This window comes from Mirounga angustirostris, unplaced genomic scaffold (genome assembly GCF_029215605.1).
Source record: "Mirounga angustirostris isolate CCGP_5_RB_7025 unplaced genomic scaffold, mMirAng1.0.hap1 SCAF_9, whole genome shotgun sequence".
In the NCBI taxonomy this organism is placed as follows: Eukaryota; Metazoa; Chordata; class Mammalia; order Carnivora; family Phocidae; genus Mirounga; species Mirounga angustirostris.
In genome coordinates this window covers 98,728,667-98,745,436 of record NW_026991717.1, presented here as the reverse complement: position 1 = coordinate 98,745,436, position 16,770 = coordinate 98,728,667, and the positions used below count along the sequence as shown (strand labels likewise).

The following is a 16,770-nucleotide window of genomic DNA, read 5'->3' as shown; positions in this document are numbered from 1 at the left end:
AAACCAACCACAAGAAAAAAATCTGGAAAGACCACAAATACATGTAGGTTAAATAACATGCTACTAAACAATGAATGGATCAACCAAAAAATCAAAGAAGAAATAAAAAATTACATGGAAACAAAAGAAAATGAACACAAAAGTCCAAAATCTTAGGGATGCTGCAAAAATGGATCTAAGAGGGAAGTTTATAGCAATACAGGCCTAACTCAAGAAGCAAGAAAATCTCAACTTAAATCTCAAAGAAAATCTCAACAACTTAAAGTTACATGTAAAGGAGTTAGAAAAAGAAGAACAAAAGCCAAACCCAGCAAAAGGAAGGAAACAATAAAGATTACAGCAGAAATAAATGATAGAGAAACTAAAAAATAATAGAACAGATCAATGAAAACAGGAGCTTTGAAAAGATCACCAAAATTGATAAAAGCTCTGACTCATGAAAAAAAAGAGAAAGTGGGGCACCTTGGTGGCTCAGTCAGTTAAGCATCTGACTCTTGGTCATGATCTTGGGGTCATGGGATCAAGCCCCACATTTGGGCTCTGTGCTCAGGGTGGAATCTGCTTGTCCCTCTCCCTCTTCCTCCCCCCATTTGTGTGCTCTCTCTCTCTCTCTCTCAGGTAAATAAATAAATAAAATCTTTAAAAAGAACAGAGAAAGCACCCAAACAAATTCAGAAATGAAAGAGAAGAAATAACAACCAACACTAGAGAAATGCAATTATAAGAGAATATTACAAAAAGTTATATGCCAACAAACTGGACAACCTAGAAAAAATGAATAAATTCCTAGAAACATATAACCTCCCAAAACAGAACCAGGAAGAAATAGGAAATTTGCACAGACTGATTACCACCAATGAAATTGAATCAGTAATCAAAAAACTCCCAATAAGCTATACAGGTGAATTCTATCACACATTTAAAGAAGAGTTAATACTTATTCTTCTCCAACTTTTCAAAAAACAGAAGAGGAAGGAAAACTTTAAAATTCATTCTATGGGGCCAACATTACCTTGATACCAAAACCAGATAAAGACACCACACACAAAAAAGAGAACTATAGGCCAATATCGCTGATGAACATAGATGAAAAAATCCTCAACAAAATACTGGCAAATTGAATCCAACAATATATTTTATTTTTTATGTTTTATTTTTTTTAAAGATTTTATTTATTTATTTGACAGAGAAAGACACAGAGAGAGAGGGAACACAAACGGGGAGTGGGAGAGGGAGAAGCAGACTCCCCGCCGAGCAGGGAGCCCGATGTGGGACTCGATCCAGGGACTCCAGGATCATGACCTGAGCCGAAGGCAGTTGCCCAACCAACTGAGCCACCCAGGTGCCCCAACAATATATTTTAAAAATCATTCACAGTGATCAAGTGGGATTAATTCCCGGGATGCAAGGGTGCTTCAATATTTACAAATCAATCAACACAATACATCACATCAATAAGAGAAAGGATAAGGGTGCCAGGGTGGCTCAGATGGTTAAGTGTCTGCCTTCAGTTCAGGTCATGATCCCAGGGTCCTGGGATCAAGCCCCACATCGGGCTCCCTGGTTAGTAGGAGGTCTACTTCTCCCTCTGCCCCGTCCCCGGCTCATGGTCTCTCTCTCTCTCAAATAAATAAATAAAATCTTTTAAAAAATGAAAACCATAAAAACACTGATGAAAGACATTGAATATGACACAAAGAAATGGAAAGACATTCCATGCTTACGGATCTGAAGAATAAATATTGTTAAAATGTCCACAGTACCCAAAGCAATCTACACATTTAATGCAATCCCTGTCAAAATACTAACAACATTTTTCACAGAATTAGAACAAACAATCCTAAAATTTGTATGGAACCACAAAAGACCCCATATAGCCAAAGCAATCTTGAAAAAGAAAAAGAAAACTGGAGGTATTACATTCCAGACTTCAAGTTATATTACAAAGCTGTAGTAATCAAAACAGGATGGCACAGCACAAAAACAGACACATAGATGAACAGAAAACAGAAAGCCCAGAAATAAACCCACATTTACATGGTCAATTAACCTTCAAGAAGGAGGCAAGACTATGCAATGGGAAAAAAACAGTGTCTTCAACAAATGGTGCTGTGAAATCTGGAGAGCAACATGCAAAAGAATGAAACTGGACCACTTTCCCACATCATACACAAAAATAAACTCAAAGTGGATTAAGGATCTAAATGTGAGACCTGAAACCATAAACACCCTAGAAGAAAGTACAGGCAATAATTTTTCTGACATCAGCTGTAGTAACTATTTTTAGATATGTGTCCTGAGGCAAGGGAAATAAAAGCAAAAATAACCATTGGAACCACATCAAAATAAAAAGCTTCTGCATAGCAAAGAAAACAACCAACAAAACTAAAAGGCAACCTACTGAATGGGAGAAGATATCTGCAAATGATATATCCAAAAAGGGTTAGTATTCAAAATATATAAAGTACTGATACAGCTCAACACCAAAACAAAAAACAAAAAAATATAATCTGGTTAAAAATAGGTAGAAGATACAAACATTTTTCCAAAGAAGATATACAGATGGCCAAGAGGCACGTGAAAAGATGCTCAACATCACTCAACCTCAGGGAAAATGCAAATCAAAACTAAAATCAGATATCACCTCACACCTGTCAGAATGGCTGAAATCAGAAACACAGGAAACAAGTGTTGGCAAGGATGTGGAGAAAAAGGAACCCTCTTACACTGTTGGTGGGAATATAAATTGGTGTAGCCATTGTGGAAAACAGTATGTAGATTCCTTAAAAAACTAAAAATAGGACTATTTCACAAACCAGTAATTACACTACTTTGGGTAACTACCCAAAGCATACAGAAATACTAATTCAAGGGCATACGTGCACCCCTATATTTATTGCAGCATTATTTACAATAGCCAAATTATGGTAGCAACCTAAGTGTCCATCGATTGATGAATGGATAAAGAACATGTGAATGGATAAAAAAGTATACAAACAGTATACTTACCTTTTTTTATTAAGTTTTTATAATTTTAATTCCAATACAGTTAATATAGAGTGTTATATTAGTTTCAGGTGTAGAACAGAGTGATGCAACAATTCTATACATTACTTACTGCTCTTCATGATAAGTGTACTTTTTAATCCCCATCATCTATTTCACCCATCCCCCCAACCCACCTCCCCTTTGGTAGCCATCAGTTTGTTCTCTATCATTAAAATGAGCCTGTTTCTTGGTTTGTCTCTCACTCTTTTTTTTCCCCATGCTCATTTGTTTTGTTTCTTAAATTCCACATATCAGTAAATCATATGGTATTTGTCTTCCTCTGACTGACTTATTTTACTTAGCATTATACTCTCTAGCTCCACCCATGCTGTTGCAAATGGCAAAATTTTATTCTTTTTTATGGCTGAATAATATTCCATTATATATATATACCACATCTTTATCCATTCACTTACTGAGGAACACTTCAGCTGTTCCCATAATTTGGCTATTGTAAATAGTGCTGCAATAAACATAGGAGTGCATGTATCCTCTTTGAATTAGTGTTTTTGTATTCTTTGGGTAAATGCCTAGTAGTGCAATTACTGAATCATAGGGTAGTTCTATTTTTAATTTTTTGAGGAACCTCCATACTGTTCTCCACAGTAGCTGTACTAGTCATTCCCACCAACAGTGCCCAAGAGTTCCTTTTTTTCCACAACCTCACCAATACTTGTTTATTTCTTGTGTTTTTTGAAGAGTACACTTATCTTGATGAGCACTGAGTAATACATAGAATTGCAGAATCACTATATTGTACACCTGAAATGAATATAACACTATATGTTTACTACACTGGAATTAAAATTTTTAAAGAATCCTAGTTAACTAGAAATAGAAAGGAACATCTATTCAATAGTGAATTAGACCCTTAAAATTGAAGTAGGGCAAGAAAAGATACACACACACACACACACACATATAAGGATTGGAGTTAAGGAAATAACATAGGGGTGCCTGGCTAGTTCAGTTGGAAGAGCATGTGGCTCTTGATCTCAGGATCATGAGTTCAAGCCCCACGTTGGGTGTAGAGATTACTTAAATAAATAAACATTAAAAAAAACTATCATTAGTCCTTATTTGAAAATATTTCTAGGTAATTCAAAATAATACTTTAATTACTGGATAGAAAAATCAGTAGACAAAGTTGCTGCTTAGAAAAAACAATATATAATATATTTTTTTCCTTCATGCTAGCAACTAGCAGGTAGAAAATAAAAATCTTAAAAGGATACCATTTGCAATGGAATAAAAGTATGACGACTTGGGAACAATGCTAATTCTAAATATAAGATTGTATGGAGAGAATTTTAATAGTTTAAGTTTCAAAGAAGACCTAAAAATACAGGAATTGAAAGATTCAACATTGTCACAAGATGTTGAGCTTCATGACTGATCATGAAGAATTAACTGGTACAGAACTTGCTCTTCAACAGTAAACAACTAGAAACCTGGACAAAAGATATGAGACAACTGTTTTCAGACAACTACCAGAGGCCGTAAGCTGCACAATTCTCAGAGCACAGAAAGAGCCAGGAGATGTTCAAATTCCACCCAGCCAGAGGTGAGAGACGTCACTGAGCAACAAGGCAACCAACAGAAATCCCAGAGGGGCAAAGTTGTTTTTTTTGTTTTTTTTTTTTAAGATTTTATTTATTTGACAGAGAGCGTGAGAGAGCACAAGCAGAGGGAGCAGTAGAAGGAGAGGGAGAAACAATCTCCTAGAAGGAGAGGGAGAAACAGGCTCCCCATGGAGCAGGGAGCCCAACGTGGGGCTTGATCCCAGGACCCCGGGATCATGACCTGAGCTGAAGGCAGACACTTAACCATCTGAGCCACCCAGGCTCCCCAAGGGGCAAAGATTTAATATTAAAGCTAAACTTGCCCTTGAGTAAAGGCTGGTCTAGGCACACTCTAATAAAACTTAAAATAATCCTTGAAAATATCAAGTTGAGGGGCGCCCGGGTGGCTCAGTCGGTTGAGTACTTGGCTCTTGATTTTGGCTCAGGTCATGGCTCATGGCTAGGTCATGATTTCAGGGTCCTGGGATCCAGTCAGGCTCCAGGCTCAGCGAGCGGGGAGTCTGCTTGTTCCTCTCCCTTGGCCCCTCCCCTGCTCGTGTTCACTCTCTCAAATAAATAAAATCTTTTAAAAATTTTAGAAAAAGGGGCGCCTGGGTGGCTCAGTCATTAGGCATCTGTCTTCAGCTCAGGTCATGACCCCAGGGTCCTGGGATGGAGCCCTGCATCAGGCTCCCTGCTCTGCGGGAAGCCTGCTTCTCCCTCTCCCACTCCCCCCTGCTTGTGTTCCCTTTCTTGCCGTGTCTCTCTCTGTTAAATAAATAAATAGAACCTTTAAAAAAATTTAGAAAAAAGAAAATATCAAGTTGATTCACAACTAACCTAATAACCCGTGTGCCAAAACAAACTTCAAAACTCTGAAAAAGAGAACAAAATGCAAATATTTAACAACATAACGTTTGGAACATCTAATATCAAATAAAAAATCACTAGACACAGAAAAAAGCAACAAGTTGTAAACCAGAAAAAGATGTTAAAATGATATGTAATATAAAATATGTATATTCCAAATATATAAAATATTATAATATTCATATATACATAATATATGCACATATATAACATAGACACACGTTTTATACATGCACACGTCTTTTAGTTCCAGCTCTTTTCACTTTTCACTGAACTTCAGTGCCAATGTCACTAGACTTCCTGATGATACAGAAGTGATCTCTTTGTCTACATAAAATTTTCTTCTCTCCATGTTTTATAATTAAACAAAACAACATAAATACTAGTGAGTATGGAAAGGTACATTCTACAAACTTTGTTTATTCATGTGTATCAAACCCTTCAAGAGTAAAAAAAAAAAAAGCGAAACTTTTTTCTCCCTATATTTTCTTTGGCTTTAGCTATTCTTAGTATATTCATTATCCTGTATCTCAAGGTTTTGCATGCAGTGGTGTGCTGTAACTGTCTCTCATCTGATCATGAGAACCAATTCTTAAATATTTAGGAATTTTGCAATCTTATTGCTAAACTGTTGGTAGATCGAACTCAGCTATTTTATTGGGGGTATTTACACTACAAAAATTGACAAACAGTAAAAATCAGGGGTTTATTTCATCATGCTGGTGTGCCCAAATAATGCCAGTATGCTATAAACAACTGTGCGTTTTCTAGTTTAAAATGTATCCCCTAGAGAGTCAGGAAACTATGACCTACAGGTCAAATGTGGCCTGCCACATGTTTTCGTGAATAAAGTTTTATTAGAACCCACCCATTTGTCCTTTTGTTTACATATCATCAGTGGCTAATTTTATGCTATAACAACACAGTTGAATAGTCATGACAGAGAGCCTAAAATATTTATATCTGGCTCTTTACTGATGAAGATATGGTAAACAAAAGCTATATTGAGCAGAGGTAACAGACTTGCCAAATAATAATAAATTATAGTTTGAATAGAATTCATCAGAAACTTCCATCTTAGAAAAGTGCTTTTTACATATTCTTATACACAATAAAGCCTAAAATCTTACAACCATTTATTTTTTTTATACTCTAAGATGTCTAACAACAGCGTACATTTGGTAGAATAACCCACTTATTTATTTATTTATTTATTTTTAAGATTTTATTTGACAGAGAGAGAGAGAGAGAGAACACAAGCAGGGGGAGTAGGAGAGGGAAAAGCAGGCTTCCCGCTGAGCAGGAAGCCTGATGTGGGACTGGATCCCAGGACCCTGGGATCATGACCTGAGCCAAAGGCAGACGCCTAACAACTGAGCCACCCAGGCACCCTAGAATAACCCATTTCTGTTAAAAGGGTAAAAAATTATATTCATATTTATGCATAAATATTTTGGAGAAGATACACAAGAAAGTGGTAACATTAGTTGTCCCTGAAAAGAGGAACTGGGTAACTCGTGGACAGGGCAAAAAGGAGAGTTTTCACTGAATATCCTTTTGCATTTCTTGAATTTTAAACCATGTATTTGTATGACCTATTTAAAAAATAAATAACAGGTTTAAAAATTATTGGCTAAGAGGAGAGTTAGGAATCTCAATCCTTTCTTCTAAGAGGCATCCTGGTATAGTAGAAAGCACTGTTCCAGGAGTTTAAAAAAAGGAGGAGGAGGAGGAAGGAGGAGGAGGAGAAGAGGAGGAGGAGGAGGAGAAGAGGAAGGAGGAAGAGAAGAGGAGGAGGAGGAGAGGAGGAGAAGAGGAGGAGAGGAGGAGGAGGAGAAGAGAGGAGGAGGAGAAGAGGAAGGAGGAAGAGGAGGAGAAGGAGGAAGAGGAGGAGAAGGAGGAGGAGGAGGAAGGAAGGAAGAGAGAGAAGAAAGAAGAAAGAAGACGACAACGACACGGTTCCAAAACCTGATCTGCTACTTACTAGCTTTGTGACATTGGCCAAGTTCCTTAAGTTAGCTTGGGCATTAATAAAATCAGTATAACAAAAGCTACTTTGTGAGGATTAGACATTATATAAAACTGCCTGTACTTACTAAATGGTAGCTATTATTATGCGGATTTCAATTATCCTTGCTATCCATTACCACCAATTATGTGTTGGATGTTGATTAAAGGGAACCTGAGGTATGAATGAGGTCTAAGAGAGTATTAATTTACAGATATCAACTAACTACCTGTGGGGGGAAAACCAATCAGTCTTTTAAAAATTGTATTCAGGTGCTTTTTGGATCTTCAAGTGTGAAAGTCCAAGGGTTTTTTAAAGCTTCTTAAGGACTATCCCAAGACATCAAGCAATCATTGGCATTTAATAATGGTCCCAAGTCCACAATGCAATTTCATATTGGTTCTCTCTCCTTCTTCACTTTACTTCTCCTTTCCTACCCCTGTTTCTTGGAAATGCTTGCCCTAATAAAGTAATAGCACATGAGTCTTTTGCCTCAGGTTATGTATACTTTGGGGGGAAACTCAAGCTAAGACTGGGGCCTGCCTAATACTACTGAAGAGAGTCTGGGACTGTATAGCTGATACTGTTGGTGCCCTGCCCATATGCCTTCACACCTTAGTATTAACAGGGCTTGCTTTCTTGACTGCCAGCATTTGCATCTCTTGCTCTGTTGGAGGGCTTTCTTTACCATCTTCAGTCAATATTTTCTCCCATTGTATGAGATGTCTTTTACTTTCTTGATGGTATAGTTCTCCCCAGAAAAGTTTTTAATTTTGATGAAGTCCAATTTTTCAAATTTATTTTTTTTTATCACTTGTCCTTTGGAGTTGTATCTCAGAGATCATTGTCTAATCCAAGTTCACTAAGATTTACTACTATGCGTTCTTCTAGTGGTTTTACAGCTTTTTTACATTTAAGTCTATGATCCATTTTATTAATTTTTGTGTAGGGTTCAGGTAGGGGTCTAATTTCATTCTTTCACATGTGGATAATCAGTTGTCCCAGCACCATTTGTTGAAAACATTATTTTCTCCATGAATTAGCTTGGCACCCTTGAGGAAAATCAATTGACCGTAAATGGAAGGGTTTATATCTGGATTCTCCATTTTACTCCATTGATCTGTAGGTCTACCCTTATGCCATCACCACAGTGTCTTGATTACTATAGTTTTGTAGTAAAGTTTGAAATTGGAAGTGTGAGTCCTCCAACTTTGGACTTCTTTTTCAAGATTGTTTTGGCTGCCATCTTTGCTTTCTGATTTATACTTTTTGGATCTTTAAGAAATCCTTTTGGGGGGTGCCTGGGTGGCTCAGTTGGTTAAGTGTCTGCCTTCGGTCATAATCTCAGGGTCCTGGGATCGAATCCCACATTGGGCCCCCTGCTCAGTGGGGAGCCTGCTTCTCCTTCTGCCTGCCTCTCTCCCTGCTTGTATGCTCTCTCTCTCTCTGTCAAATCAATCGATCAATCAATCTTAAAAAAAAAAAATCCTTTTGGACTCCAAAGCCAGAAAATATTTTCCTATATGGTTTTCAAGAAGTTTTATCATTTGCCCTTCTTATTCCAATTACTGATGTATTTGGAATTTATTCTAGTGCCTGGTAGAACGTAGGGATTTAATGATGTGATTTTAAATTGTATTAACACTTTTTTTTTAAGTCCATTTTTTCTTTCACTGATCCACAAAAAAAAGCCTGTCACAAATCAAGTTTCCATATAGGTGCAGTTCTGTTTAGGTATCCTGTTCTATTCTATTGGTCACTTTTTCTATCCCTTAACCAGAGCCACACTGCCTTATTACACCCTTTTTTTAGGTATCACAAGTAAGATTTTTTATCTGTCACCATTAAATGTCTGAATTTTAAACAGATTCTTGGACTGCTGGCTCATATCCATCAACTTATTCAACTTTAGCACCAGTCTCATCTCCAGTAGCTTTTTTTTTTTTAGTAGCTTTTACAAAACTACTACCTTCACCATGAAGCTCCATGAGCTCTCCCAATTCAAAGTTGGGCTTCTTCAGCATTTTTACTTTTCTAACAAAGACACCTTGGAGAGGATAAATAGATTGGCAAGCCTTTTCTATGTCTTTTTCCAATGCTGTCTGAAATCAATTTATTGACTACTTCTTTCAAGTCATTTGTCTGTAACTCTTGCGTCATGATTTCCATCATCTTTTTCCAAATTTGGTGGACCTGTTGGTGCTGAGCATAAGAGGTCTTCTGAATATGACTTGTGTTAAAACCAACACAAAATAGATAAAGCAAATAACCATCAGTATTCTTGACATCAACATCAGCTTCAATCAGGGTCTGCCATTTTTTTACCATGGAGCACATTTTGTCACGGGTAAGACCCATGCCATGGAATTAGTCAGGCAGTTTTTGCCCTGAACAACCTCAGTAATTAGCTTGAATTTTTGAAATGCAACTTCATCATTCTGCAGGATCAGCAAGGCTCACTTCAAAAACACAACCCTCAAGGCCATTAGATGTGATTTTGGTTCCTTGAGTTCTTGTGACTAGTGTTTTTCCAATATTTCTTATACTGAACATAGCTGGTGCTTTCACATCATACCAATCTTTTTTTTTTTTTTAAGATTTTTATTTATTTATTTGACAGGGAGAGAGACAGCGAGAGAGGGAACACAAGCAGGAAGAGTGGGAGAGGGAGAAGCAGGCTTCCTGCTGAGCAGGGAGCCTGATGTGGGGCTCAATCTCAGGACCCTGGGATTATGACCCGAGCCGAAGGCAGACACTTATGGACTGAGCCACCCAGGCGCCCCCATACCAATATTTCTTAGAAAATGGATCAACCACTTTCTTCTTGACTCTCTTTTTGCCACCTTTTGTAAGGCGTGTGTTCTTGCCAACAGCTATGACGCTGCTCAGGAAGCCAAAAGGCTTAATCACGATAGCTTTTTAATAAGGTAACCTGTAAGGCAAATCTCCCCACCTTGTTCTTCTTCATAATTATATATATGGCTCTTACATATAAATTATAGATATAGTCTAACAAGTTACACACACACAAACACACACTAATTTCATCTGGATTTTGATTGGAATTGCACCGAATGTATAGATTATTTTGGGAAGAAATTATTTAAAAAAAATATTGAGTCTTATAATCAATAAACATGATTCATTTACTTAGATTGGGCCACAGTGTTCCAGAGTTCCAGGGGTGTCTTTCTCACCCCAAAACCCACTTACATCTTTTCTCCTTTATGCTACCTGTCTTGTTCCTGAGCTTAACAAGAATGTTTTCAATATATCAAATTAAGAATAATGTTAGCTGCTGTATTTGTCAGGTAACTTTATCTGGTTAGAATGGTCCTTTTTATTCGTTTATTAAGAAGCTTTTTCAAAAAATTATAAATCTGTTGAATTTAATCAAACATATTTTTTTAAAAGATTTTATTTTTTTATTTATTTGACAGAGAGAGAGAGAGAGAGAGCTAGAGAGGGAACACAAGCAGGGGGAGTGGGAGAGGGAGAAGCAGGCTCCTGGCCGAACAGGGAGCCCGATGAGGGGCTCGATTCCAGGACCCTGGGATCATGACCTGAGCCAAAGGCAGATGCTTAACGACTGAGCCACCCAGGCGCCCCAAACATATTTTGGTTTTAATGTTAAACTAATCCTGGATTTGAGATATACCCATCCTGGTAATGATGTAGTATCTCCTTTGCATACTGTCAGATTCCATTTTCTAACTGAACTTATTTAGGATTTTCACTAAGGTCATGACAAGTCCTCTATTTTCTTAGGTTATACTGATATCAGGGTTATACTCGCTTTATTTTTTAAAAGTTAGGGAGTTGATCTTTTTCTATTCACTTATATAATTTGTATACTATTGGAATTGTAAGGTCCTTGACTGATAGAACTCTGGGTCTGAAGTCTGCTTTGCACGAAGATTTTAATTTACTGATAATTTATATTGTGGCTACAGAACTACTATTCAGAGGTTCAATTTTTTCTTGAGATAGGAAGAACTTCTGCAGGAAGTCATATTTTCTAAAACTATCAATTTTAATCTAATTTTCAAAAAAATTAGCATAAATTTATCTTTTTAATGTTAGAAGCATGTCTAAGCCCCCCTTTTCATTTTTATTGTTTATTTGCTCATTCTCTGTTTTTTTCTTGACCAACCTTGCTAGAAGTTTGCTGCCTTTAGTATTCTTTTACATTGGCCTTGTATAATTTGTTTACATTTTCTTCTCTTATTCTGTTTCCCTCCTACTGTTTTGTTTATTGTTTCTTTTTTTTTTTTCTTTTCTAACTTCTTAAGTTTTATGCTTTCGGCATTAATTTCTAGCCTTTCTTCATTTCTAATAGAAGCATTTAAGACAAGTTTCCCTCTAAGCTCTGTTTGCAGTAGTTTTTCAGTTATAGAATTTCCATTTAGCTCTGTGTTTCTAGTTTCCATTTTTCTGCTTAGATTCCCCATCTGTTCATTCACACTTTTAAAGGAAAACTCCACCTTTTTCTTTAAATCCTTGAACATATTTATAATAACTGCTTTAAAGTCCACATCTATTTATTCCAACATCTGCGATCATCTTTGTTTCTACTATTTTGTCTCTTGATTAATGGTCACTAGTTTCCCCACTTCTTGAGTTGCTTGTCTAGTAATTTCTTCCTTGTGTAAAACAATTTTGGCTGTTACACTGTGAGGAACTGTATTATACTGTCTTTATTTAAAGAGTGTTGAGTTTTGTTCAGGCAGGCTGTAGATTACAGGGATTCACCTTGATCCTATTCTGGTTTGGCCTATAGTACAGGGTCAGTGCCCAAGGTACTCGATAAGATCTCTCTAGCGTGAATGGATTGAAATTCCACAATCTTCCAGCACTGGCGTTTGTGTTAAGTTTTCAGTCACTACTGGTAGGCCTCACATGGTCTCGCTTGTGTATGTGCAGCCAAACACTTAGCCATACTCCTGAAGATAACCTTCCCACAGACCTTTAAGATTCCCTCCCTCACAGCTCAACCATCTGGGGTATACTGACCCACAAATTGCAGCCATCTCAGCAGCTCAAACTCTGATCTCTGCCTCTTTTATTTAGCAATATTGCTGCTCTGCTCTTGGGCTCACCTTCCCACCCCACACACCAGAAAGTGCCCCCATTTAGAACAGCAAGGCAAATATAAAGGTCACCTTATACGTTTCCTTTATCTTAAGGATCATTTCCCCATACTGTCTATCATCCACTGCCTGAAAACAACTTGTTCATATATTTTGCTATTTTATGGTTGTTGATGGCATGAGGCCAAGCCCAATATCAGTTACTCCATCATGTCTAGAAGCAGTGATCCGCATCATTTTTTAATATGCAGTATTTTTATCCTTCAGTTTAAAGATCTTCAAATTTCCATTATTTTCTGATTCATGAGTGTGTTTCTTAGTCTTGAAACATGAAGTTTTTATAATTATTTTTTCAGTACAGATTTTTTATTTTATCCCACTGTGATCAAAGAATGCAACATGTATGATACCATTCCTTTGAAATTTGTTCAGACTTCCTTTATAGCCCAATATATGGTCACAAATATATTTTTTTAAGTATAGAACATTGCGGGTTTTTTTTTTTAAAGATATTATTTATTTATCTGAGAGAGAGCGTACGCACAGGAGGGGATAGGGGCAGACGGAGAGGGAGCAGACTCCCTGCTGAGCAGGGAGCCCAATGCAGGGCTTGATCCCAGGACCCTGGGATCATGACCCAAGTTGAAGGCAGCCACTTAACCAACTGAGCCACCCAGGTGCCCTTATAGGGTCACAAATATTATCAAAAGTATTCCACTTGAAAGAATATATATTCTGCAGTTTTTGGGTGGAATGGTCTATATGTGTCCATTCAAACAAACACATTAATTTGTTTTGTTCAAATTTTCTATAATCTTGTCAATTTTGCTTTTTTGTGTGCTTGATGTATCACTGAGAAATAGGTGTTGAAATCTCTCATTATGATTGTGGTATTTGTCTCTAACTCCTTGTTGTTCCTGGTGATTTGATCCTTTTATCCTATCAGTGACCCTCTTTAGTAACGCTTTTTGCTTTCAAATCTTGCATTTTCTGGTATTAATAGATTTATACTAGCTTTATTTTGCTTAGTATTTACCTGATATATATTTTCTACTCCTTTATTTTCAATTTTCCTATATTCTTATTTCTAGCTCTATCTTTTGTGAAGATTGAAAAACATTTGTAGACATTCAGTTCAAACCTGTTTCATCACTGTGAAACAGGTGTCCCCCAGCAACATTTGGCAATAATAGCTTGTGATAAAATATGCTTCTTCCTTCATAATAGTTTTCTCCTTTTTTTGTTCCATTTTGGAAATTGATACAACACAAGGAAGATTAGTAGCCAGAGGAAAGGAAGTTATTGAGTTATTAGAACCCAATGAAGAAAAATAAAGTATAAGAAATGAAGAAAATTTAAGCTATGGGAATGATCTTCAGATGAAATCAGATCTTACATGAGAGATCAAAGGATTAAAGAAAAGAAGTTATGGTTTTACAACCTATAAGAAGAGGAGAAAAAGAAAAAGGAAAAAAAAGAAAGAAAGAGGAGGCTCCAAGCTATGCAATTTAAAGCTGGAACATCAGGATAACACTCAAGACCTGGCCTAAAAAGATCTGAAATGCCCAAGAATAGGAAAGTGAAAGACCACTGAAAGGGTATAAATATCATCCAGAATTTAAAAAGCAAGACTAGGTGAGAACCTGTATTTACACATCTATGTGTAATCTATACCCTGAGATTTTTGTATTCTAAATGGCTTATTGTGTAGGCTATGTGCCGGTCAACTATGATTCATGATTTTCCTTCCCAAACTTCCTCTTCCTCCAGTATTCCTTATTTAAATAAATGGCATCCACCCATTTCCTTAAGCCAGAAATCTGGAAGTCATCTTTGATTCATCTTTCCCTCACAATCAAATCCTACTGATTCTGTCTCTTAAATATCTCTTGAATCAGTTCACTTTTTCCTCCTCCTCTTTGTCAACCCCATAGTTTGTTTCCTCCAATTGTCTCCTCTTTCCCCACATATATTACTTGTGCGCCATCCTCTCCTCCATTCTGCAGATAGTGCCTAAAATTATCTTTTAAAAGTGCAAGTGATTATGTCACTTCCCTGCTTAAACATACAAAACAAGAAACAAACAAAAAATTTCAATGGCTTTCCATTACTCTCAGAATAAAGACCAAACCCTTAATAAGGCCTCTGAGATCTGGATTTTGTCTCTCTACACTGTAGCCATGTTGGCTTTCCTTTCAGTACCTCAAAATCAATCAGCGCTAGTCCCTCTGCCTAAATCACTTTCCCTTATACTCTTTGCTTAGCCAACTCCTCATTTTTCATGTTTTAGCTTTGATATCTCTAAAACCCATTCTGATCCCCAAAATACATTACCTAGTCCCCTGCTGGAAGTTCCCAAAGCATTCCGTACTACTTTTGCGTAAACTCAGTGCATTTGTGAATACTTGTATAATGTTGGTCTCCCTTGAGGACTGGAATTGTCTTATCCCTCTTTGTATCTCCAGTCCCTAGCTGGAATGACCCTAGCTGGTGAATGACCAACTCACTAAAAGATTGAATGAATAAATGATGATCGAGCAAAGAATCTGTGATAGGACAGAGCAGTGTAAAGTACCTTCAGTCCTCAGGTTGAAATCTAAGGAAATTCTCCCTTCAGAGGAGGATTAGCAATTAAAACAGGAAACATTTTCAAAGGCACCATGAATGGTTCTATTACTATTATTTTTCCCTTTGCTCAAGTATTTGCTGAGAAGAACTAGGCTCACGAATTTGGTATGCCCAAAACATACCAGTAAAATGCAGAAGGAAAATAATCTGTGTCTCCATTTTTTTGAGATGAGGAAATTAAGGTTCATAGATCAAAATTACTGTTTACAGTCTCAAAGTAGTTTGGTGACCTGTGAATCATGATGCCATGTTTTCTGTGTTTGACACTAAGTTATGGCCACAATTCCAAAATTGTTTTTATGATTAGATAAGGCCTATGATTTAGATAGTCTGATACTGAAAAATTAATCATTCTGAATCCTAAAATCCTAAAAATATTTCTAACTTAATGTCAGCATCATGCAGTAATTCTTCCTTCCTGAGGTAATCTATTCTCAAAATAGAGATTTTGCCTCATATAACCAGGATCATAACTAGAGTGAACTAAATTATGAAAACAAAACATTTTTATGCACCATATTTCCAAGTTATCTGTGTCATGGAAGTGCAATTTGTAATTCTCTTTTCTTTGGCCACAGCTCTTCCAACATAGCTTTCCAACACTGTCATATATTTTCTTCTAAACATTATGTTCTAATTGTGTGACTAACACTGACAAATTTGTAACAAGAGTCTTCCTTGACCAGCCTGTCACCACTTCCCCTAAATGCAGGGTGGTTCTAAGTGAGTGATCTTTCAGAGACACTCCTCGTTGGTGTCTGGGCGTTACCCCACAATCTAGCCAAATTACTTTTAGAGTTCAGTAAGCTCTTTGGGCTGAACAAGGCTGATTTCATTTTTTGCTTCAATCACAATCATCTAATTGCTGAGACTCTCCGTCATCTTAAGGAAAAACTGAGAATTTACTGAAAATGTTTGTGCAATGTAGCTTAGTTGTATGGCAACAGAAAGTAAATCACTGAAAAAACAAATTTTTTAGCAGAATAATCATGATAAGTATATGACTAAGAAAGATCTCTATTTAAATTGTACTTCACATCTAGCCAATTACTTGAAAAAAATGAAGTATTTTTAAACTGGTTCTCTAATACTCAAAACTTTTAAATTGCTTGTGGATATATTTTGTGCAGCTTATTAATTTTTTTCATTCTCAACATAGCAAAATCCTATGAGAATTATTAGCAATTGAAGTTATATTTAAATTAAAGTCATCACTAAGTTTTACTTCTCAATCGGTAATTTTTATAAGGAATTTATATGTCTAATCACTTTAAAGGTAATGATAAGAGGGATAAAAAGTAAGATACAATTAAAAGTTTAACAAATAATTGGAAAGATAAGACTAACATACAGAGTGCAATTATGTAGTGATGAACAAAACAATCTGTAATCAAGTGCTGTATTGTATAGGAGCTAGTCAGTGAGGATGAAGAGAAACAAGTTAAAACAGTGTTTCTGAGGAGGTAAATTGGTAAAACCTTTTTTTTTTTTTAAAGAAATTGAGAGTACTTATTAAATTCTTTATATGATTTTTCTTTTCCAAAATGCTGATATAAAATCTGGA

At 36.5% G+C, this 16,770-nt stretch overlaps 1 long non-coding RNA gene and 1 pseudogene across 7 annotated transcripts in view; both read right to left on the bottom strand.

Annotated features, from left to right (window-relative positions):
- Positions 1–16,770, bottom strand: part of LOC123861601 (uncharacterized) — a 207,623-nt gene that overhangs the window by 160,468 nt on the left and 30,385 nt on the right. The window lies entirely within an intron of this gene.
- LOC123862183 (small ribosomal subunit protein eS1-like) lies at positions 7,403–10,212 on the bottom strand (annotated as a pseudogene).